Source organism: Struthio camelus, chromosome 3 (assembly GCF_040807025.1).
Source record: "Struthio camelus isolate bStrCam1 chromosome 3, bStrCam1.hap1, whole genome shotgun sequence".
In the NCBI taxonomy this organism is placed as follows: domain Eukaryota; kingdom Metazoa; phylum Chordata; class Aves; order Struthioniformes; family Struthionidae; genus Struthio; species Struthio camelus.
The window spans coordinates 52,235,633-52,258,168 of NC_090944.1; the positions used below are offsets into that span (position 1 = coordinate 52,235,633).

Consider the following 22,536-nt stretch of genomic DNA (forward strand, 5'->3'; position numbering starts at 1 on the left):
GGCAAATGAAGAATAATATTTGATGTAATTTTGTTAATCAGAAATTTATAAATACCTTCTTCTCTAGTCCATCTCTATAATACTTTACCTTTCTCTACATTTCCTCACTAAGTCATCCTTTTCAAAAACTGCTTCTTCTTTGTTACAGTACGCCCCAGGATGTATCCCAGTGCTAGGAAGCAATTGGGAAGATGGTGATACCATCAGGTCAGGGACAGGCACCGGCATGATGACATCAGGATGCCCAATCTGTTTGTCTTGTGTGTTCCTTAGAGTGGGTATATGGTACAAACCACTACCATTATGATTATGATCACTACTGCTTATTCACAGCTTTAAATGTGAGTAATCATTTGTTGAAAGAAACACAGAACTATGCTTTTCTCTATTCTCTTCCTCTGTTTCTTTTAATGCTTAAGCCTTAAAATAGACTTAAGTCTCATCTTTTGAAACCCAACTTTAATTTTATATTGTGCTTCTCAGTGACAGAGTAAACACAAGATTAGACTAAACTCTTTAAGAGAAATATATGTCTAGTTGTGGAACTTGCTGCTAAGACTGTCCTCAGTCTTTTGGGTCTGCAGATGAAAGATCTAGCAGATGGCCTAAAAGCAGGCTCCTTTCGCCAAGTCAAGAGTTGTATTGAACTGGTCAGTGGTACAAATTGTTATATTTTTAGGGAGAAATAGATGTGAAAATGTATGTATTTCAAATAAAATATACAGAGAAAAACAAATTCCACAGAATGCCTTTTCAGTATCTTCTAAAACCATGTAGCAATCATAAGTAAGTTGATCCATACTTTACTTGCAATAATATTTAACATTAAGAGAATAAGCAACTACATTAATATGAGAATATTTATTGTAACATATTTTTCCATTTAAGTTTTAACAAAACATGAACAAGTATACAAGGGAAGCTATATCGGAGTGCAAAGCATCTTTCATACCATTGTCAATTTGAGATTCTACCTTTATTCAATTTTGATCGTTTTGATACAAAATTTGTGCTGTTTAACAAACAAAATAGTTAAAAAAGATTTTTTTTTTCTTTTTATCGTTATGCAAACTAAATCTAGAACATGAAAGTGAAGCTACAGGGATTTTTTTCTTACTCATACTTCATCACTGATAATGACTATTCTGAAGGGCAAAAACTGTCTTAAATTACAGTATTGGCTTCCTTCTGTTTTTTGAATTCTGCTTTGGGTTTCAAGTGCAAGTCTACTGCCTTCAATGGGGCTACACAGATGTATATATCCAGGAGCATAATTTCTACACTCGGGCTGAAGAGTGAGCCTGCCACAGGAATTTAATACTGTGGATTGATGTGTTGAAAAAAAAAAATCTCTTTCCCAGAGCTCTTTGCTTCTGTAGGAGTGTAACTAGTAAAAAGTAAAAACTAGCTTATGTCAGTAAATGGATATTATCCTGAATGCACACAGGAGGAGTCAGTGTGCTGAATAAAATAGGGGCATTTTCAGTTGGAGACATTAGAGTTGCAGTTTAGGCTTTCAACTGTACATGGGTCAATAGTAGTAATTAGTTCTATTCCATTACATCTTATGCTGGTTTCCTCACCATAATACCTGAATGCATAATAGAAGTACTGCATGGTGGAATGTGATAAACATTGTGCCAGTACATTTCGTTTCCTTTTGTTATTGTCTGCTCAGCATGGTAGTGCGTGCAGTTAAAATCGCGTTGTTTTTACTTTTGCTTTTAGACATATTATTAAAGGAACCTATATGCACATTGATTTAATACACAGTTTCAATCAGACAAGCAGGCTGAAGGAACCTACTTTGCACTTGGAGATGACACAGAGGAGGCTTATAATTGTTCTTAGTCCCTCAGTTTCTGTGGGAGTTCGCAGTCTCAAGCCACCCTTCGAAAAGCTTTACTTCCCTTTCAGATGAATTTCACCCTTCTGGGGTCTGCGCCTGAAAGACACAGTTCTCAGCTATTGTCTTCATACCAGAACTTAATTAGTCTTCTGCCGCAGCTGGTTCCAGGTCATTGAAAGCCTCCAAGAAGGAGATGGGCTCTGACGCCAAACTTGATTGGAACCAGAGGCAGCTCTAGGCAGTGAGGAAATCAAGGGTAAATGCAAGCAAACGGAGTTTACCCACATTCATTGTCAGCAATATAGACTTTATCCACATCTTATTGCTTTGCTTACCCCCTTTCACCACAGGCTTTAGACTTCTGCTACTAGGCCAAAGCAAGAAGCCTCGGTGGAAAACAAATGACAGCTACACTGATAAAATTACAAATGATAAAATTACCACTCTCTCTACAGCCTGCAGCTCCTTTTTCCTTTTTGTATCTCAGTTCCTTCCCAGTTCATCTGTGATGTGTGGCAGCACCAAAGGCTAGCAACACACTGCAGTTTTTGCAAAGATCACTGCAAGCTGGCTGCCTCTCTGGCAAGGTGGAGTGTGCTGAAGGCGTGCCTGGTCAGTTGCTATGTGCTCCAGCATTTATCATGTTCACATCGGTAGGATGTCATGGCTCTGTAAAGGTTGGGTAGGGGGAGAAAAGTGGATAGAGTTAAAATATTTGACTTTACTTAAGCCTTTTTAGTATTATGTCCTGGAACCACATGGAAAACCTTGTCACGTCACTTTGAATTTAATTAAAAGTTTATTGCTTATCCAAGTTCTTGATATTTCAAAATGTTTAAGTGTTTGCTCTTCATTTAGGGCATTGCCAATATTCCCATCACTACATGCTGTAGAATATCACCCGTTCATTCATGAAAGGATTACCCTTATGATTTTAGGCTCTAGAGGTTTTTCCTTTGTTGTTCAAGTATTAACTCCCAGGTCTACTATATTCATCTATACACAGAAGTCATGATCATCACTGTAATTGCAGACATTGTGAAAATAATACATTTGGTATTTATATGAAAGCATTCTACTCAGACTTTTAAATAATATATGATTCTGATACGTAAGTAACCTGAGGCATCATTTCTCTTGGTACTTTTGTACCCCAAATTTGCACACAAAAATTACGTATGCTTGCAAAGTCTGACAGTGTTGCATCTTTTCTTTCCTTGTGTTTGTGTCTGTATCATTACACTCTTGCTGAGATGTAAGAAATTTGACCAGAAAGTTATTAATTTCTTAAATAGCAGTGATACACTTAAAATCCTACGTAACACAAATAAAATCAGTAGTTACTATAAGGAGCTCAAAGTTTGTAAAATAAGTAAATAACAAACAAGGTAATCATTCCTTTCAAAAATTAAATTTTGTAGTAGTATAGTAAGGGCAATTACCTGGAATGATTTAAGGTTTGCCACCTCTACGAAAGAACTGAATTGCTCATAAATTTTTTAGAATGCGGGAGGTAAGAGCATAAGTATTAGTTCCTGAAAATAGGGCAGAATGGAAGAGGATATAAAAGAAGTTGTAGGGGAGAGAGTGTGGAGGTGTATGGCTCGGTGAGATGGAACTCAGACTCTAATCTAAATTTGCCATCATACATGTCATGACTGCAAATTATGGAATGGAGGAAGTTAATCACTACTGGAGCTCACTGGAAACAGAAGTATGCCATTCCTTTGCTGTCTAATCTCATCTACCTTAATATATATAAAACCCATAGAAGCTTACAGGTGATGTATATACTGTGTTACTGAAACATATAAATCTAAACTAAAGGCTGAGAGACTTCAGAAGATAAAATGGATTAAGATAGAGTTTAATGGCTTGTGTTTTATCTGAGTATATTCCCATTGCTACAAAAGCTAGGAGGAAGCAAGGAGGTAAAGTTGTAGGGTCTAGAGATTTAGCATCTACCATTCATGTGTGGGTTTTCAGGCAATGCAAATCCATTCTTAGGTGTTCAGGACATTGTTATCTTCTCTAGGACCTCTGCTATCAACTCCTCAAGAAGAAGACGGCTCTGGGACTGCTGTGCCAGGGGACAGTTAGCAGCTGGCTGAATGCTTTGTGAGCCTCTAAGGGTGTCTGGCTCAAATACTTGTCTGGCTGGGTCTTATGTGGGAGTATGTGACATGAGAGTGCCCATACTTTCTAGCTCAATCAGCTTGGAAAGCAAAGAAATAGTTGTTGGGACAGCTAACCCAGCATCTTTTCTTGACATATAATGGCCTTGACTTCACGGCCTCCTGGAGCTAATGAAAAAAACTTTTAGCTCTGTTTAAACAAAAGGGTTCTGAGGACTGACAGCGTTACACATTTCTGAGAGGACTGAAAATACAGACTTGTCTCTCTTAGCACTAGTGACCATATTCAGGTTTGCTACCATGCAGTAGCTAGGCATGCCGCCCTTACGGAACGCTGAAAGGTATTTAACAAACTGTGTATCGGTTAAGTACATCACTGTAAACACTTTTTATATCCAGTTTTAATATTGTATCTTTCTGTTATTAAAAGGCAAGAATCCTTTTGTGTTACCTTTTAAATCACATGAGCAAAGTAAATAAAGTGAAAATAAAGACTCAGATATAGGAGAACATATTCACATTAAAGGTATTAAATGATGTACCATTTGATATTATTTAATATTTATATTATTTGATAACAGCGATTTCCTCTACAGGAAATATGAATAAGGAGACTGATAGTAAGAGCCACTGCTCTACAGTAGAAAGCTTTCGATACAGTTTATAAATCATTATTGCATTGCTTGGGGAGCGCCAAATGCACTATATTGAAAGCCTGTAATGCATTAGAAGCCTTTCAGTTTTACGCATTTAATGTTTCTCCTTGGTCTGCTCTGATGTGGAAAATGGGAAGCACAAAATTCCACATTTGGAGTACTGTAGACTATGATTCTATTGCTTAAGGTACAATTTTATTGTTTTATTTGGAATATAGGACAAATATGCGGCAATGAAAGCCAGCAAAGTAACAACCACCCATTCAGCTATTGTGTGAAAGTTTTGGTAGAAGCATATCCAGTGTTTGTGGAATATATTCATGTTGTACTGGTTAGGGAGGTCACTGTTCTTGATTCTTGGTCACTTGCATGTTTTACCTCAGCAAACAGAGATGAAAATAAAAGGAAGAGACTAAAAAAAAAACAAACTAAAGTGACTCAGTACAGGGAAAAATAATACAGAAAAACAGACCTAACAAAGAAACTTTGCTTCATACTGAATTTCTGCCATTTCAAGTTTTGATTTTTTAACCCGAAGTATTGGTCTCTTCAAAGGAGTGAAATACTTTATCTTCTTGACAGAACAAATTGAGTGGAAAATTACATAAACCCCTTAGCAGATGTTCTTTCCCACATTGTTTGGGAATTTATCCCCATTATACAGTGCTTTTAAGGCCCATGCCAAACTGAATGGGGACATTAGCAAACTTGAAGAAATATTTAGGTGAGCAATATACAAATATTCCCTCACCTCCTCTCTCTTCTTCTTCTTCAGTGCCAGTTAACTTTACCACGGTCCGCTAATATGTTGCTATCAAGAATATTTCTGTGCAGGTGCTGGGCATATTATATCTGCATTGCAAATCCAATAAATGAGAAACTATTTTTCTTCTCTGAAGCAAAAGCCAAAGTCCAGACCTCTATAAATTCAGTTTACTATAATGAATGGGTCTTGGAGTCAAAGCTGTCAGGCAACAAACAACAGGAAAAAATAAACCAATCCCCGTTTCTACTGCCTGCAACATATCTATAGCTGCAGAGAATACTAATCTGCGCAAGTCAGATGGCATCTTCAAAATTATAATGCACAACAGTGAGTTAAGCATCTGTATAACAATAAGATTTGTCATCCATCATTCAGTGAACAGCATAAGGCAACTTACTGCCATTTAATGCCAAGTGACATCTATCTAGATTGTCTGCCTGTGTAACAGATACAGTAAGTTCTGCTGTAGTCTTTGATCCGTTCCTTCCTTCCTTCCTTGTTGTCTGTTTGTTTGTTTGTTTGTTTGTTTTATTTTTATAATGCTCTGGTAAAGCTTCCATGAAATTTGTGAATGAAAACAATGGTAAGTTCTAAAACTAATGTTTAATGAAAAGCTATTCAATAAATATCCATTGGCCAAGTTTAATAGCAGATGTTTTGAATTGCACCAATGAAAGTCCCAGCAGAATAGGAAGGGTAAGCCCAAGCAATAATTTATACAAGAGAAGTATGGAGAAATGTGGATTCCTTCTACAATAGATAAATGCTGTTTGTGATGCTTCCAGTAACAGGCCTAAAGGAGATGATTTTGGAAATGAAATATTACTGCACTAACTGATGGCTACTCTGAAATGATTCCTGAAATACTTTCTTGATGCGGTGACATTACCAGCAGCTGATGGAAAAACAATAATACTATTGCATAAAAAGGATATTTTCCGTACTATCTGTATCAGTCTAGAGCGAAAGAAATAAATATTGACTTAATTCACTGTAAGTAAGAGCAGTGATGACGATCTTAACTTAGCATTATTAGAGAGAAACACAAAAAGGTATATAACATGTTAAAATGGATAACAAACTTGTAAACCTTTATGTTCAAAGATCTCAGAGGTCACTTTGGTTGCTACTCTCAGTTTTGTCAGCCTAACTGTATGTGTGATTATTCTCTAGCACAATCTAGTTCAAGTGAGTGGTATTAATAAGCGTTTGCTATTTACACTATGGCTTCACAGAGCTAATCCATAAGTGGTGTACGCAGTATAAGAGGTTTCCATTTTCCCTTTCCTTTGCTGCACCCACTCAGCCCTGAAGACTGCTGGCCCTTCTGCCGCTCTGATTCAACTTTTTGCGTGGCCAGTTACCTCCTGGAGGAAAACCTTCTGGAGGCTGGATACATGGTAAGTGCTTAGCAGTCACAGATCCAGTTAAAACAGGACGTGTGAACACAGATAAACCTTTTTTAGCAGCCACACACTCAAAGCAGTAGCAAAGTACCTGGCAATCTGGAAGTTCCAGATCGTTGTCAGAACAGGTCTCTTGGTTTAAGAGAGTGTGAAAGAATAAGGAGGAAATGGTAAGCTTTCACTATAATCCCCATCACCACCCATACAGCTAATGAAGCCAAAAGTAAAAATGTTTGTTTGAAAAACTTAAAAAAGAAAAGAAATCGTGGTACGAGTTTACTGAGACCTCACACAGAGCTTTATTAACGGAATAGAGACTGGTTACAGACAAATTCAGATGTGACAGCAGTCTTTTTGCTAGCAGAAATTAATCACTGTACTTAACTTCTTTTTATGACCCTTGTATCAGAATGAATACAAGCAAAAGTAGAGACAAGTCGCAACATTTTCAAAAGTGTTGAAGTCTTGCTTTCAAAAGTGACCCAGACCCAGATATGGGAAATCATTTAGGATATATTTTCACTTCATTTGGCAAAGCCTAGGTGATTTAAAGGCTAAAGGCTTTCCCATTTGTACACCTAAGTTAGATCCACAAAAAGACTTGTGCTCAAGACTACTGCTCCTTTAGCTTTGCTAGTTCAGCTGTCTTTCTCACTCTAAACTGAGTACCCACTTGAGTTTGGTACTAGGGTCACTACAAAACATATGGAAAGGCTTAGACTCATAGGAGCACAATAGATAACGAGCCAGGAGATGCCTTGGGTAACTGATAGGAAATGTCACAGGAACTGAGTGTCATACATCTCAGTACTTTAAGGCATGCAGAAGGCACTACCTTTCTGCAGTCAGGATTCACTGTCCTGAGCCATTTCTGGAAGTTTTCCAATGCCTGTTAAATATAAGAAGACATGCCCACTGATGTCTCCCTGATCCCTAGGTCCGTGATCCAGACACAAGGCTACATGGACATGCTTCAGTCTTTGTCTGGTCCACTGAGAACATTTGCTAAAAGAGATCATTGTAACTCCAGTGGTAATTTAGGGGTTACTGTTTAAGAGTCTCAGGTATCCAGTTTAGTAGCCCACACTGGGAATCAGGTTGGATTTCCACAATAAAATTATTTTGTGAACGTAGCTGGAAGTACCTCTCTGAATTGTTTTAAATTCTTAGGATGCTGAAAGTTTATATTTTTATACCCTATGTTATTGTGTTTTTCAGTTTGTTCATAGACAGAATAAGATAAACTCCAAGACTGTTATAAAAAGAAAAGAAGTATTTGACTTTAGCCTAAAGCTTTCTTCCATACTACAACACAGATTTTTATTGCTGAAGCAATAAAAAAAAAGCAGAAATTTATGAGCTAAAACTTCACTAAATAGAATGTATACAAGTTAGTTTTGTTTAAATATTATACAGTTCCTGAAAGAAAAGTGAAAATTACCTATTTTTATAGGCTAGATACTGAAACGGTAGAACTCACTCTTACTGTCTTCCAGAGAGATGGAAGAGCATCTAAATGGCTGCTCTTTCTGTAATTTTTTTTTTCGTTTTCTTTTTCTTTTTTAATCTGATCTTTAGTCTGTTAAAGGATAGCGGGACTGTTGACTTCAATGTGTGGAAATACTCATAGTGGATAGCATTTTTCAAAACAAGCATGTCTCATTTTAAAAGCGTTTAAATCAGAGCTTAAATCTGACAAAGCCAAAATGTTTTGAAGATGTATTCCAGGTTGCATAGGTGCTTTCTGAGAATTTTACTTGCTCTATTCATATCACATGTTATTATATCTGTTCTGTAAGAAGCAGTCATTTTTTGCCTGCTTTAATATTCAGCATCCCTGAAGCTAGAAGATTATATGCAAACAATGTTAATAGCATAATTCTTCTCCATTTTTCCAACACAGTCTGTCAATAAATCAGGTTTAAATAAACCTCAGTCCTATGAGATAAGACAATGTTTGTGATTTTTTTAGTTAAATTTTGGTTATTTATTATAAATTTTATGTAGCATGCAGCATGGGAAATGACTTTTCATAGATTGAAAAAGAAACAAAAATTCTATGCCTTAACCTGAGATAAATTCATAGTTCAACAAACTTTAATATGGAGCTGATAAAGATAAGAATTCAAACTTGGTAGTATACATTTTTCACATAATGTTCAGGTGATGCACATTCCTACCTGACTTCAGCTTTATGTGGTGCGTATGCCATGTGAATGATCTACACGTTATTTACAAGGTTTTTCCTTTGCTCTCTACCTTATCTGCTTCTGTACAGTAACACCCTTAAAAACATCCCATTCTAGGCCTCTCTGTAATAAAACTTAATAGCATTCTGTGGGACATATGTTTTATCAGCAACCCCTTAACTAACACACAGAGAATGAAATCCTCTGCTGAGTCTCAGTTGCAATTACGAGGTTTTTTTCATGCACTAATACAGGAGTAGAAACATTTCTGGTGAGTAGACTTTTTTGTCATCTAGTAGTCCCACTGATCATGCAACCTATATATTTCTGGTGCTCATGTTGAGTGAGGCCAGTGCCAGTCACCCATAATTCTTGACCTGGTAGCTACATCTTCAAGTACTCACTGTATCCAGACTGTAGCCTTGCATGGCCCTTCTGAATCCTTCATAGCAGAACTTTGATTTTATACTTTGTGTTCAACTGTGGGAGCTGGTACTCCAAAATTACAAACCTGTCCTCATCCTTCCTTTTGTTTATGGCCTTATGCAAATATCTAACTTTCTTGTCTTAGGCAGACAGCTGTCTCTTTGTGAGATATTTTTTAATAGCTGACCAGTTTGTTGCAGAAAAAGATATACTATGTTAATTGATTTTGCTAACTGAGCTGTTGGAAAGGTGACAGCAATCCAGGTGGCATGTCCTGCTCAATAACACTTTTGACCACTAGTGCTAGATCAAAAAACTTTATTGTATAACTGCTGTTATAGCTCTACTAGCATAGCGGACAGATGTAGGGTATGCTAAATAGATATTGGTGGTGAGCATCTGAGATATTCACCCTGTGTAGTTGACAGCACTGTTTATTAGCTCTTCTAGGGCATAGTTCTTGGTATCTTGAAATAAATGTCTGAAACGTGAGAGATGCATTACACCTCCATTGACTCTGCAAGGAGCCCAGGCTGATTACTTTAAATGTTGATGTCTCTACTGTAGCTTCTTAAAGACAGCAGAGCTAAGTCCCACTGAAGGGACTGTCTGAACAGGGGTATTTATGACATCTCTAATGTAATCCAAGCATATGGAATTGTCTTCTGCTTATATATTTTTATCTACAGCATGGATGTTTTTATTATAGGCATTTTACCTGGGAACAGTGCATTTTTACAAGTCACTTGTTACAATTCTTCTAATAAACATGGTAGTGAATTCCTGGCCTTCTTTCCTTAAAAGTTACAATCAAAATGGATATTTTGAAATTAAAGAGCAGTACTTTTAATGAAATTTCAAAAGGAGCATATTCTAAGGGTCAGAATATACAAAAGTATATTAGCCTGCCAAGAAAAATACATGCTTCTTAGGTATTTGAAATTGTGAATTGGTTGTTGGAGTATGTCTACACATAATACTAATAACAACAAAAATCTAAAAATAGAAGATGAAATCAGTGAATAGCTGTCTACCAGTTCTGCCACTCTAGGATATAGTTAGTTGATATACAGGTACTCACACTGTCCATAAATAGACAGGCATGTAGTTTTGCCCCAAATTGTTAAAAGTCCGCTTAGGATAGTACTAGCTCTTCCTACTTGTACTGTTTTATGAGTTTCTTTATCTCCTGCTTACAAAATATAAAACCAAGGATATGACATTTATATGCATATATCATTGGTTGTAGAGACTGTATGGACATTTTCCACAGTTTGAGAACTTACAGAACTAGAAAATATTAATATTGAATTCAGGTTTGCCTACACCTGAATGTTTCAAAATCATCACTGAGGCCTGACTTTCATGGGAGGCTGAAAAAACAAGTAAAATAATTTCCTAGGAATGCCAGTTTATATTTTGCTAGTAAAATCACAGGAACTGCTATACTGAATCAGATCAGTGGTTCCTATAATCCAGAAAATTGCTCTGTAACTAACAGCAGTTTCTTCAAAGAAAGTTTCAAGAAACACTATAGTAAGCACCAATTGAATTATCTGCCTGATAAATGGCTTTTCCTCCCTCGTCTTTAAATCTCTGTTTATGCCTGAAGCACAAAATATTTCAATGTTTTCCAGAAGAGTTACTTTATTTTTGTTTTAACACTTATCACTATAGCTCTATATGTGCTCGTTGTCCGCCCACGTCTAAATCCTGTTAAGGATTCACCTGTGACAGTGAGTTCCATAGATAAGCTTTTTTTTCTTTTTTCTTAGAAAATACACTATTTATTTTGATTCATTCTGACTTTTCTATCTCATAGTCTCATTAATTACTATTTGCTCTTGTGTTCTGAGGAAAAGTGGATAGAGTTTTACAAAATAGCTTTCAGTATATCAGAAAACAACACAACGGTGTTCTTTGCACCAGACCTCTGTTTCCTGTTTACACTTTAGACATCCTATTTATGCTGACTATACACTCTCAACCCGAATCAGTTCCAGAAGAGGAACCCTCAGAAATTGTCATCAGTTTGGAAGAGATTTGCACTAAGTTCATGAAAAAATAAAAGCAACAAATCTGAAGGAAAATATGAGTTACCTTTTTCCAAATCCTAAAGGTCTGTCTAAGGTAAGAAATAGGCAGAAATTTGAAGCAAAAAGGCCAACTTAATACAGGGCAAGTAATGTGGTGAACTCTGTCCTTTCTGCCCTAAGAGTTAGATTCTGCCCTCTTCTGAAGGAGGAGGAGCTGGGAAGAAGGACGCTGAGAAGGGCATAGGGAGTGGTGAAATAAATAGACAATACAGTCTGAATTTCTTAGGAACACTGAAGTTTCAAGTCCTCCACAAATCTGGGCAGACATGACATGCTAAACTTCACTAGAGAGCTGTTGTGTCTTGCTCAATGGGAACTATTTCCCCTGGCGTAAATATCTTTATAGCCCTTTGCAGAGAGACACGTGCGTGCTGCTGCACTCAGAATCAGCAGTCCCCTTGCTGTGGCTAGAAGAATTTTGCCTGAGGTCAGTGAGGGTTAGGAAGTATTAGCATGGGCTTGGCACTATCCTGACTATATTACTTTTGCACCCTGAGACCAAGCAAACTGCTCTTGTAAAATGTATTATTTCAATGTATTTGACTTTCCTAAAGATGTTTCAAGTTAACCTAGTAGGAAGTTGGGTTTTCTGCATGATTTTATGGCAATGGACTGGGAGAATCATCCTCAGGGACGTGCTCACCAGTGCATGGAGTCTGAAAACTTGTGATAAAAACGCTGCACTTCATTGAAGTGGGAACAGTCTTCAAAGGACTCCATTGCAAAGGGGAGGATAGTGACTTTAACTACACTTTCTGTAAGCCCTTGCACTAATAGAGAACCATGTAGCTCACTAATTAGAAATTAAACATTTCAGATCAGTTAAAAATTGAATAGGAGACTACTGAATATAATGCTAAGCAGTCAGAAATGAAATAACTTCATTTAGATTTTCACAGGGGGGAAATGTTTTTCTTTTACTTAATCTTTTCAGAAATGTTGATATTTCAGAGCTTGTAATTTTCATCAAAAATTCTCTTCAGAGAAAATTCTTCACTAAGAATCTCTGGTTATATTTGATTCTATAGGACCTGTATATTTTTATTTGCTTTAGACTTCACTAAAATGTTTCCACTTTCATAAGACTTTTTTTTTTTCTCCGAGTATTCTTCTGAGGAAAAGAATTTAATTAAAAAAAAATGTTTTTACAACTGAATCAGAGCTTGGGATTATGAAAATAGTGATGGTCCTGGCAGTGAATATATTTTTTCAGTGATTCTAAGGCTATATGTGCATACTGCAGGACCCTGACAGCACAGCTATGTACTGCAAAACCAAGGGCTGGAATAGTTATAAGAGCAGAAATTTTTACTGTTCCTAGAATAGTTACACTTGGATCATCAGCATAACACGGGGTATGATTTTATTCTACCTATATAAGAACAGACTTATCTGATACAGGTGCATCCACACAGAAGCACTTTGCCAGTGTAGTACTGAAATAAAGCACTGCTACTGTAGATTTAAGCTTAGCTTGTACAAGCCATAATAAAATGAAAAAAATCTTGGGGCAAAAGGACTGTGCTGATAAATCAAGTGGTTGTGGAGTGCAGCCAGGGAGCCTGCAGGAATCAAGCTAATCTGTAAAAGAAGGCACAGAAGACTGGGATTCAGAGCAGCAGGAAAAGGCACTGCCTCCTGAGTCAAGCACAGACTGTATATTACAGAGTTGAAGCGGCCGTGGTGAGTAAAGCTTGATAGATTGTTCTTTGCTAGATGGTTTGGGATCTCTCTGTGATTTTTGTGGCTGATTTTACTAAAATGGAGCTAACTACTTGCAACAACCCTGCATGAAAGCCTATGGTTGCTTTGGAAAGCCATGGCAGGATGGCTTACCAGGTCACAGTATTTTACCATTATACGGTAGGTTTTTCCAATCCAGAAGGACCAATAGACAAAGTCCTATAAAACGCTCTGTCCTGAATTATCTTTACCCTGACAAAGCCAAGGCAGAATGGCTCCCGAGCCTAGGGCGCAGACCACACTCTCAGCCACATACCTGCTAGGCCGTCTGAGAAACCTTTATCATTCCCAATCACTACCCAGTGCTGTGAATATCTCTGGGACTCCAGACAGTACAAGCTTGATATAAGAGAAGTTTATTTTCCCACTGCATTGCACTTCTGTCATGTATATCATGCATTTAGGCATGTGTAAAGCTACCTGATGGCAATTAAAATTTTTTTTGAGAATTTTCTCAGAACTATGGGAGCAATGACGTCCCATCCTCTGATATGGGATGCTGCTGTTCATCTTCCTTTCCTCCCTACTGGAAGTGGTGCTGCATCTACCACTGAGCCGGCTGACTATGAACGCACTATGTCTTAAATCTACCTCTGTCATTCATATTTACACTTTCTATGCTAAGCACATATGCTAAGCATCACCCCAGCATCCTGGAATTCAGAGTGAAACCAAATGAAACTCATATTTCAAAATGGTTCTGTAAGCCACACATCTTTCACAAGGCATGTTGAGACATAAAAACATAGGAATTGTTGCTACTACATATAGCTGTCATATCTGGGAAACAGATGGATCTTCTGGCTTACTGATTCCCCTTTGCTGGACAGGCAAGCCAGGTGCCAGAAAGTAAAGGGAACCCTCAGACACAGAGAGGCATCACGAACAGCTAAGCAAGCATTAAGTCCTGTGTCCTTCATGTAGCTGCACAGAGCGGGCAAAGCGATGTCTGGCTCTGAGGGACTTCAGTGAATGCTGCTGTGATCACAAGACTGCATGAAGAATATATTTGCTCTGGCACAAGTGAAAAAAGTATACTTATGTTTCTAATTTTCCTGATTTCTGCTCACTTGCTGGTAGTCAAGGAACAAAAGATACAAATACCAATGTCCATGTATTCTTTCACTGGGACTGGTTAGAAGAAGAACGAGAGATTTGTTTTTTAATTGTCATTGTTCTACTAAGGACCAATGTAAACACCTATGTGGAATGTCATGAATGAAGGAGAATTAAGCATATTAATCTGCTCTCCATTCTAACCATTAATGTGCACTATATCCTGTCTTCACTTCACTTTCATATTCATTACTTCTTTAATGAAAAAAAAAGATATTTTAATGGTCAAAAAAATCTAAATGATTAATAGCACATCAGTTAATGACATTTTAAAAGTATTTCAGGCTGGAAATGTGACACTACAATCATTAAAAATCAGATTCAATTTCCAAAGGTCCTAATCTTAAACTTTATATTGCTGGCAGAAACATAAAATGATATCCCGTAAGCTCGGATGCTTCTATATGATGGAAAAGCTCAGGAGTTCTGTGAGCACTGCCAGAAAATAATGTGTTCTCGGAAATTGTGGAAGTTGAGCAGGGAGATAACTGATGAGGCTATGACAGGGCAAATGAACAAACTGTTCAGCATAGAGGAATTCTCAGTCCAGAGAGATCTTTTTCTCTGAGACATGAATTGGGGTCCAAGAGTAGCATAATGGCTCCAAATGGATAAAAACAACAGTAAATCCCATTCTCATACATTATGTATGAGCTCTCGCTATTGGAGTTTACATCACCATCTGGTGTTTAATTATTCCCGCTTTACACCACACGGTGGTGTGAATCTAATGAAATGAATATGTACATTATAATAATTTGGGGTTTAGATTCTGGTTTACTAATTATTAGGTATCAGGCTTTCTTTGAGAGCTGAGAGTTGAAATCCATTCTATAAAATAACTATTTCTATAGATTCTCTCTGGCAAATACAATAATAGTTAATTGTTACATTCTCTACAGATACATTATTCCTATAAGACTGGTTGATCTTCTCTAACATCTGTACAACATAAATTAATTACACAGTGGTGTCAGAATTCCCATTCTAATACACTGTCAGTATTGTTAGAAAGAATCTCTTCTGTGATGTGTGTTTCTTTTTTTTGTTACTATATCTACTTTGGTATTGAAGGATTCTCCTACTTTTTCTCTGTCTTGTAGATGTGGGGGCTGTCACTGTATGCACAAAGTGTTACTATATATTCAAGTTATTGTTTCACATTGTCACCTGTAGGCCATTAGATTCCAATCTGTCATCAGTGTATCTGAAACCAACATGCTGTATTATTAAATTAGTTAGGATGATAGTTTCTACCTGACACTAAGCCCTGTTTGAGTGAGACTTCAGGAAGTGCAGTGTTCCCAATGCTCACTGAAGGGACACTGAAAACAGATTACATGTCCCATTAACAAATTGTACTGTCCACATTTTTTTCTACGAGTAAAAGTTTTTATAATGCAAGTTATGATACAAAATATAGAGAGCCAGTAGGATTTTCTGTACTAATTACAAAGAAAACTTGGAAGGCTTTAACAGTATGTTCAATAGTGATGCTTTTCTATCGGGAGATAGTGATTACCTGGTAAGATAATGCTGTTAAATGATACCCAGATGATCATTGCATCCAGCAGTGCAATCCCTCCTTACAGCTTGCAGATTTTAGCTTACTCTTTTACGCTTGCCTTGATATACTTGTAAGCTCAAGGGTTTGTGAGCTTGTGAGCTTGTGAGCAAATTCACAAGTTTGCTTATGATGTACAGAATGAAGGATGCTTGAAGGATGCAAATGCTTATATTTGGACAGATATTTGAGAAAGCAGGACAAAAGAGGATAGCAAGAGACTCTGAGATCCTCAAACAAAAGCATTTTGAAGTGTTTTTTCCCCCCCTTTCAGAAATTTCTCCATTAGTTTTACCTATTCTTTTCCTTCAGCTACACCTTTCAATAATCTTAAAAATTAAGAAAGAGGAAAAGTAGGATATACTCCTCAGGTGGTTTCAATGAAGGTTAAAATCTCAGATTTTTGTAACTCTGACAATGTAAAGCAGACAACCTTTCTTCCTTCCTTTCTTCTATGAAAACTTACTAGAACTTGACGCCAAACTAATGAACTACTCTTCTAACAGTACTCAGCTAATCAATACCTAGGCACAAGTAAGGATGCTGATAAGAAGAAGAGAGCACCCTTACGGATTGCAGTGTAATAGAAATTTCTGTAGACGCATCTGTCTCACATGTCCTTTTCTGAGGGGATAAATGAAAAATGCTTAAATTGTCTCTTTGTTTTGGTCACTACCCACTGCAACATCAATTCTATAGGATCCTTAGCACCTAATATAAGATGGTATAATCCTCATTCCTGGTTATATGAGGATCAAACAAATATCCTAGTATCAGAGAATGTCTTCTGAGCTAGAATTGAAACATAAACAGTAATAAATGTTAGTTGTCTTCAAAATATGTCCATAAAATGTCTACTTTAGTATCTACATCTGTGTTCAATAATATATTACTTGGCATTCAATCAACGCTTGCTATAACATGAAGAAAACATCTAGTTCCGGCAGAATATTTTTCACTCTTCTGACAGAAACAAAAAAGCCTCGTTAAACTTTGCATTCATTGTTATGTGCATTTTAATCAACAGCCTTTTCAAATTAGTATGGAGGTTTGAGTGACAATGAAGAACATATAGTTTACAGCAGATGTTGCAGAAAGAGTGTGCTCTGTAATAGCAAAAACAGCCTTTTGAAACAAACATACTTACCCACATCATGAGGTAAATTCTTTCTTTAAATCAGCTTTCAAATCAATGTACATACAACTGAAGTAAAGCTTCTAAATACAAAGTGACTTTACCAGATCTGAATAATAGCAAAGATATTCTTAATTATAGTATTTACAACTAAAGAAGTATTCTATCATTTTTTATTTCATATTCAGACATAGGGCAATTCCCCATAGTCCCAGTGGGTGATGTTAACATAAGTAAATTCTGGCCCATACTTTCATGTTTTCATATGTGGAATTGTGATAGAAAGCATTTCTACAGACCAGTGATTTTCCTGAAAACAAGTCTCAATCATTTTACAGCAAAACTAGTAAAGAAATATTCAAAAGTCTAACAACCTCCACCAGTTGCTTTTGATGCAAGAGTAGGTTGTTTTCCAACTTCTTCTCATCAAAGAGGAGAATTATTCAATATTTTCTTGTCCTGGAGTAAGTAGGGGTGTCCTGGGATTCTAACCACTTCCATGGGCTTACAGGCAACTAGAAGATACTAGGAAAAGGACTGTGTGGGGTTAAACTTTGCATTATCTCATCAGCATTCAGCACCACTGCTATGCCATGAAGGAGAAAAAATAACAGAGAAACATGAGAAGAGGAATAGATAAAAGGCAAGCACTCAGAGGAAAAACATGTTTCTTAATTGAGCTGGAAAGAAAGAAGAGGAGGAGGGGAAGACATTGCTTGCAGCACTCTTTTGATGAGAAACCTTTTTGTGCCCATGACTATGTAGGTTAAAAATGCAGTGCTACCTCTAACAGACATTCACATTGCAATTCTTATGTGGTAAATCAGTGGTGAAAATTCAGGAAGAAAATAAGAAAGAAGGGAGAAAAAAAAGATAATGTGGTTCCACAGTATGAACATTTCTAAGATGTTCAGGGTCAATTCTTCATGTGAATTAGGTCATCATCATAACTCCTTTGAAGTCACTGATGCTATGTAAGTTTACATCAGCTAAGGTTTTTACTCTCTTTTTTCTTTCTCCCAGTCCTCTCCTCCTCTCTCCCCCACCACATCCCAAAGAATCCCTGGCTGTGTTTGTAGCTCTATTATCACGTGTTGATACAGTATGCAAAATGATCAGGGCAAGGAGGAGGGAGACAAAAAAAAAAAAACAAACTCACGAGTGTATTAGATTCAACATCAGTGCACTGTCTCATACCTGAAAATTTTTCTGAACAATCTGAATTTCATATCTTATTGGTGCTTCTGGACTTAACGGACTTTTGTTGTTGTTGTTTGTTTACTTTTAACGTGCCTAGATCCCTGTCCATTATCTATCTCTGTTGCTAGAATTGATCTCACAAGATTGAATTCTGAAATGAAATTTTCAATATACTCCATTTTCAGACCTAGAGTAAATATGACAAGAACAAACACTGTGATGAGAAGAACAGCCACTGTAATGGCATGTTGGCACTTCTGTTTCCAGGTGGCAGGGAAGAGCACAGAAGCTAAAAGAAAAGAAAGTAAATAAAAATAAAATAAAATAAATAACATGCAGGTACACCAAATCTCCTTGAACTTAGGAGAAAGTATGGCTGGTTTTGGGGCAGAGGTTTGACTCTGTTCTTATTTTAGCTAGACCTAGTGCAACGCTTTCTAATTATACAATAAACAATCCCTCTTGGATGGAGCTGCCTGTCAGCCCACTCTCCAGGAGAAATCGCCATCTGGAGCACTCTGCAGATGGCGGGGCAGTGGCATGCGCACAGCTGTGCGGGGCGAGCACACAGGTGTTTCAGCCTGCCTGCAGTAGGCAGTGAGCAGGCAGCCTGCTGCAAGGGGAGGAGAGGCATTTGCACCAAAGGTGAAGGAAAGCACTGAGATGGGATTTGACAGGAAATAGCGATATTGATAAGCACTATTGATGAATAATAATAAAGTGTGGGGAGGGGTTGTTTTTTTTGCTATTGTTTTTTTGGGGAGGGATTTTTCTTTTACCAGATTAGTATTTTACACTATTTCAGCATGAGAAACAAAGTCTGGTCTCACTTAGGCTATGAGGAGACTACAATTATGAAATATGCACATAGCACATAAGAGGTAGCTCAAAAATCACATGAAAATAGCAGTGAAGACGGAGTTGCTTGGGCTTACACATGATGTAAATGCACTTACTTGAGGCATATACATAGCGCTAGTTTCTATTACCAGATTTGCTCTGCTCTTATTCCCAGGAACTACTGCTACCTGGTTCAACATGGCTCAGTTACACCTTTCAGAGTTACGATTCCCGGCCAAATATACTGCTTAGACTACAGAGAATGCAAAGTCACCTCACTGACGTGATCTGAGCTTCTTTTGACTTCTCTTGGTGAAACAGCTACTGAAAGCCAAGCTTATTTCTCTCACAGCTGAATCTGAAAAAGATACATTTTGTGCTTTCATCCGCTGAATCCTACACACAGCTGCATCCAGATTCAGAGATACATGCGAACACACAAATAGCAGAGCTGTGATTTGGTGAATATAAAGGAAATGTACGTTGAAAAAGCTATTGCAAATTATCAGAGAGTGGCTTTTTTTGTTATACAGAAAACATTTATTGCCAAATATTTGCATAGTTTACTAGAATTAAGATTTTCTTCAAAATAAAGGAAATGTCAAGCATTTGTTTTATACAAGGTCAAATTGTTAAAGGATTGATTTTCATCCAAATTCAGGATTTTGGTTTAATATTTCATTACAATTATAGAAGTAAAATTTTCCTAAAACTATTTTTGGATCTTGGTAAATATGTGTAGACTGTTGTTTTGCTTTGGAGTGAAAAAATTTAAAAGTAGAAAATTTTGAGGAAGAATGTATTTTTAAAACATGACCTTATGAAAATTAACATTTTGGAAAACGTATTTGCAATTTTTATTAACTGTAGAACTATACATACTAATGGAAAGCAATGTCAATTTCTTTATACTCAAATATTCTTTTACAGTGTATGCACTCTTGACTCTGACAGTTTAACAAAAGCAATGACGAATAATTACCATGAATCCCAGCAAAGTATTTCAATGTCACCACCTCAACTATATAAAATGAAAGAATATATACATTTGAAAGAAATGAAGTAAAGCATGTACATATTTAAAAAAACCAACAAAAAACAACAAAAAATCCACCACAGTTATTATTCAAAACCAGGTAAACAAGGAGAACGATTTAGCACAATGGCCAGAGTATCAAAAGCTTACACCAAGGTAAGCCTCTGGCCTGGGCTGGAGTCTGGGCTGGGAATGAAGCAAAAGTGTGTTATACATCCTGAATTTTGGGCAATTACTCTTTAATAAATCATAAAATGTTTATCCTATTAGTCTTGACAAGCACTGAGTGTCACAGAAAGTCAAATATAGGATTGATCACATCTTAATTGCATAAAAATTAGGCTTCTTCTTGGACTTCTCCTGCCATTCCATAGAGCAATAGAAATGAGGAAAAAAATGCCCCCCGGACTTGCCTTTTTCTCTTCACTGATTACAGAAGGAGCCTAGAAAACTTGCTTAGACTAAGCTGGCTTTTACAGAGCTGTACTAACAGGGTTGAATCCCATCTGTGGGGTGAGACTTACAGACAGTTACAGTTATAAGACTTAAAAATTCACTGTGCATAGGCTTTCCAGAAAGCTATGTTTCTAAATTACTATATTTGTGGTTTACTTTAATGTCTACCAAATAAATGGACAGGTATATTAGCAAAACGCCAGCTGATTAACTCCTTTGGTCCTCAATGTGTTTTTTAAGCATACCTTACAATCTCTTTGTTTGTTTTTTGTTGGCACATACTCGGAAAAGCAATTATGGTGATATTGAGTTCAAAAAGAAGAATAACTGTGGCAAAACCTTCAGTAAAACTGGATATGATTCAGAGGAAGAGAAAATAGCCCCTAACGTACTTACATTGCCATATAAATACGTTTCCTGTCTGTAACTAGTAACTAGTGATTGTTTTATAGTCGGAGGCATGAAAGTAGTTCTTGTATTTGTACGAAGTAAAGGAAATTACAGATGGTATTCAGGCTCATACCTGTCATCTATATTAGATTATTGAATATAATTTATCTAATAAATATAATTTAACAATATGTTCCACTGATTATATTCCTAAGGGGAGAGGAAACTCTCCAGATGAAGTTGTGGTGTGTGATAGAAAGGTTTAAGGCTTCACTGACAAAGTAGACCTTTGTTCATGGTACCACTGGGTTTCACACTCCTCCACCTCCCAACTAAACACGTAGGAGCAAGTTTAAAGCCGTTGGGCATCTGAATTTCCATTAGCAAAGTCTCACAGGCACTCAATCCTGGCACATGAAACTATCTAATTCTTCTAGCATTAAACAGTGAGGTGCCAAGATCTAGCCTAAATCCCGACTTGATTAATAAAAGGCATATTTCCAGAAGTATTTTATCAGGGTGGATTTATGGTCCACCTAGTCTCTCAAGAAAGGCAAAATTGTCATATCTTTGAGTAATCTGATGGTGAGAGAGATGTGAGGGAGCTTAGTTTTGATTCATCTCCTGGCTGAACCCATACCTCACTGATGAGTGCCCTCAGTAAGGTACTCCGGGATAGGAGCATCTCAGCCTCTTCTACCTCATGGCCTGTCTCACTTCCCAGGAATTAAATACTGATGGGGCTCAAAGCAGAGCAGAATGACTCTGTAGCATGTTGGTTAGAGCACTCACCTGGAATACGGGTTCCTTCCCTTCTCAAGTGACCATTTAAATAGTCCAAGAAGTGTGAAACAGCTTCAATGTGGAAATGGAAAGATACCCTTTTCTTCAAGCAGATGGCTTCAATTTTCTTAGTACTTGATTTATACCCCTTTGGGAAAGAGGGATGGGAGCTGAGGGCGAAAGGCTTCCATATACCTTGCCACATCTTAAGCAAGTGCTCTAAGTGAAGTGTTGGGGGATAAAGAAAGGACAGAAGGGCAAAGATCTATTGAAAAAAACAAACAACTTTTTTTTTTTTTGAAGATTGGTTTATGTGCTTATGTGAATTGCCAGTTTGGCACTTCTCAGTATTACAGACTTAAAAACCTAGTTTCCCCAAATCGGACAGCTGTCAACTGTACTGCTCTCTTTGGAAGAATACATCTTTTAGGAGTTTCTTGTGAAATAGGTCCCTTCCACATATCCATGAAACTTAAAGCACATATAACTGCAGGCTGCTGTCCCACTCTTTCTTCCCCGACGTCAGACACTGCTATGATTTGCTTCTGACAGACTCTGGCACTTGTTGGACTCTTTACTGAGATGTCTCAACTCATAAATCTACAATAAATACAACATCTACAATACATCTACAACAAATTGGACAAAAAAAGTGATGAATCAGTGTACTGAGAGACCTTAGTAAATGCTCCTTACTGGAGCAATACCGGAGCTGGAGCGACTCAGGGACAAAAACAGTAGAGAAAAAGG

The 22,536-nt window shown here is 37.2% G+C and overlaps 1 long non-coding RNA gene across 1 annotated transcript; it reads right to left on the reverse strand.

Moving 5' to 3' along the window:
* Positions 1 to 1,116: 1,116 nt before the first annotated feature.
* Positions 1,117 to 19,461, reverse strand: LOC104144140 (uncharacterized). Its single transcript, XR_694066.2, has 3 exons — positions 19,396 to 19,461; positions 2,291 to 2,518; positions 1,117 to 1,945 (listed from the first exon to the last, which is right to left on the reverse strand). It is a non-coding gene; the product is annotated as an uncharacterized lncRNA (long non-coding RNA).
* Between the last annotated feature and the right edge of the window lie 3,075 nt (positions 19,462 to 22,536).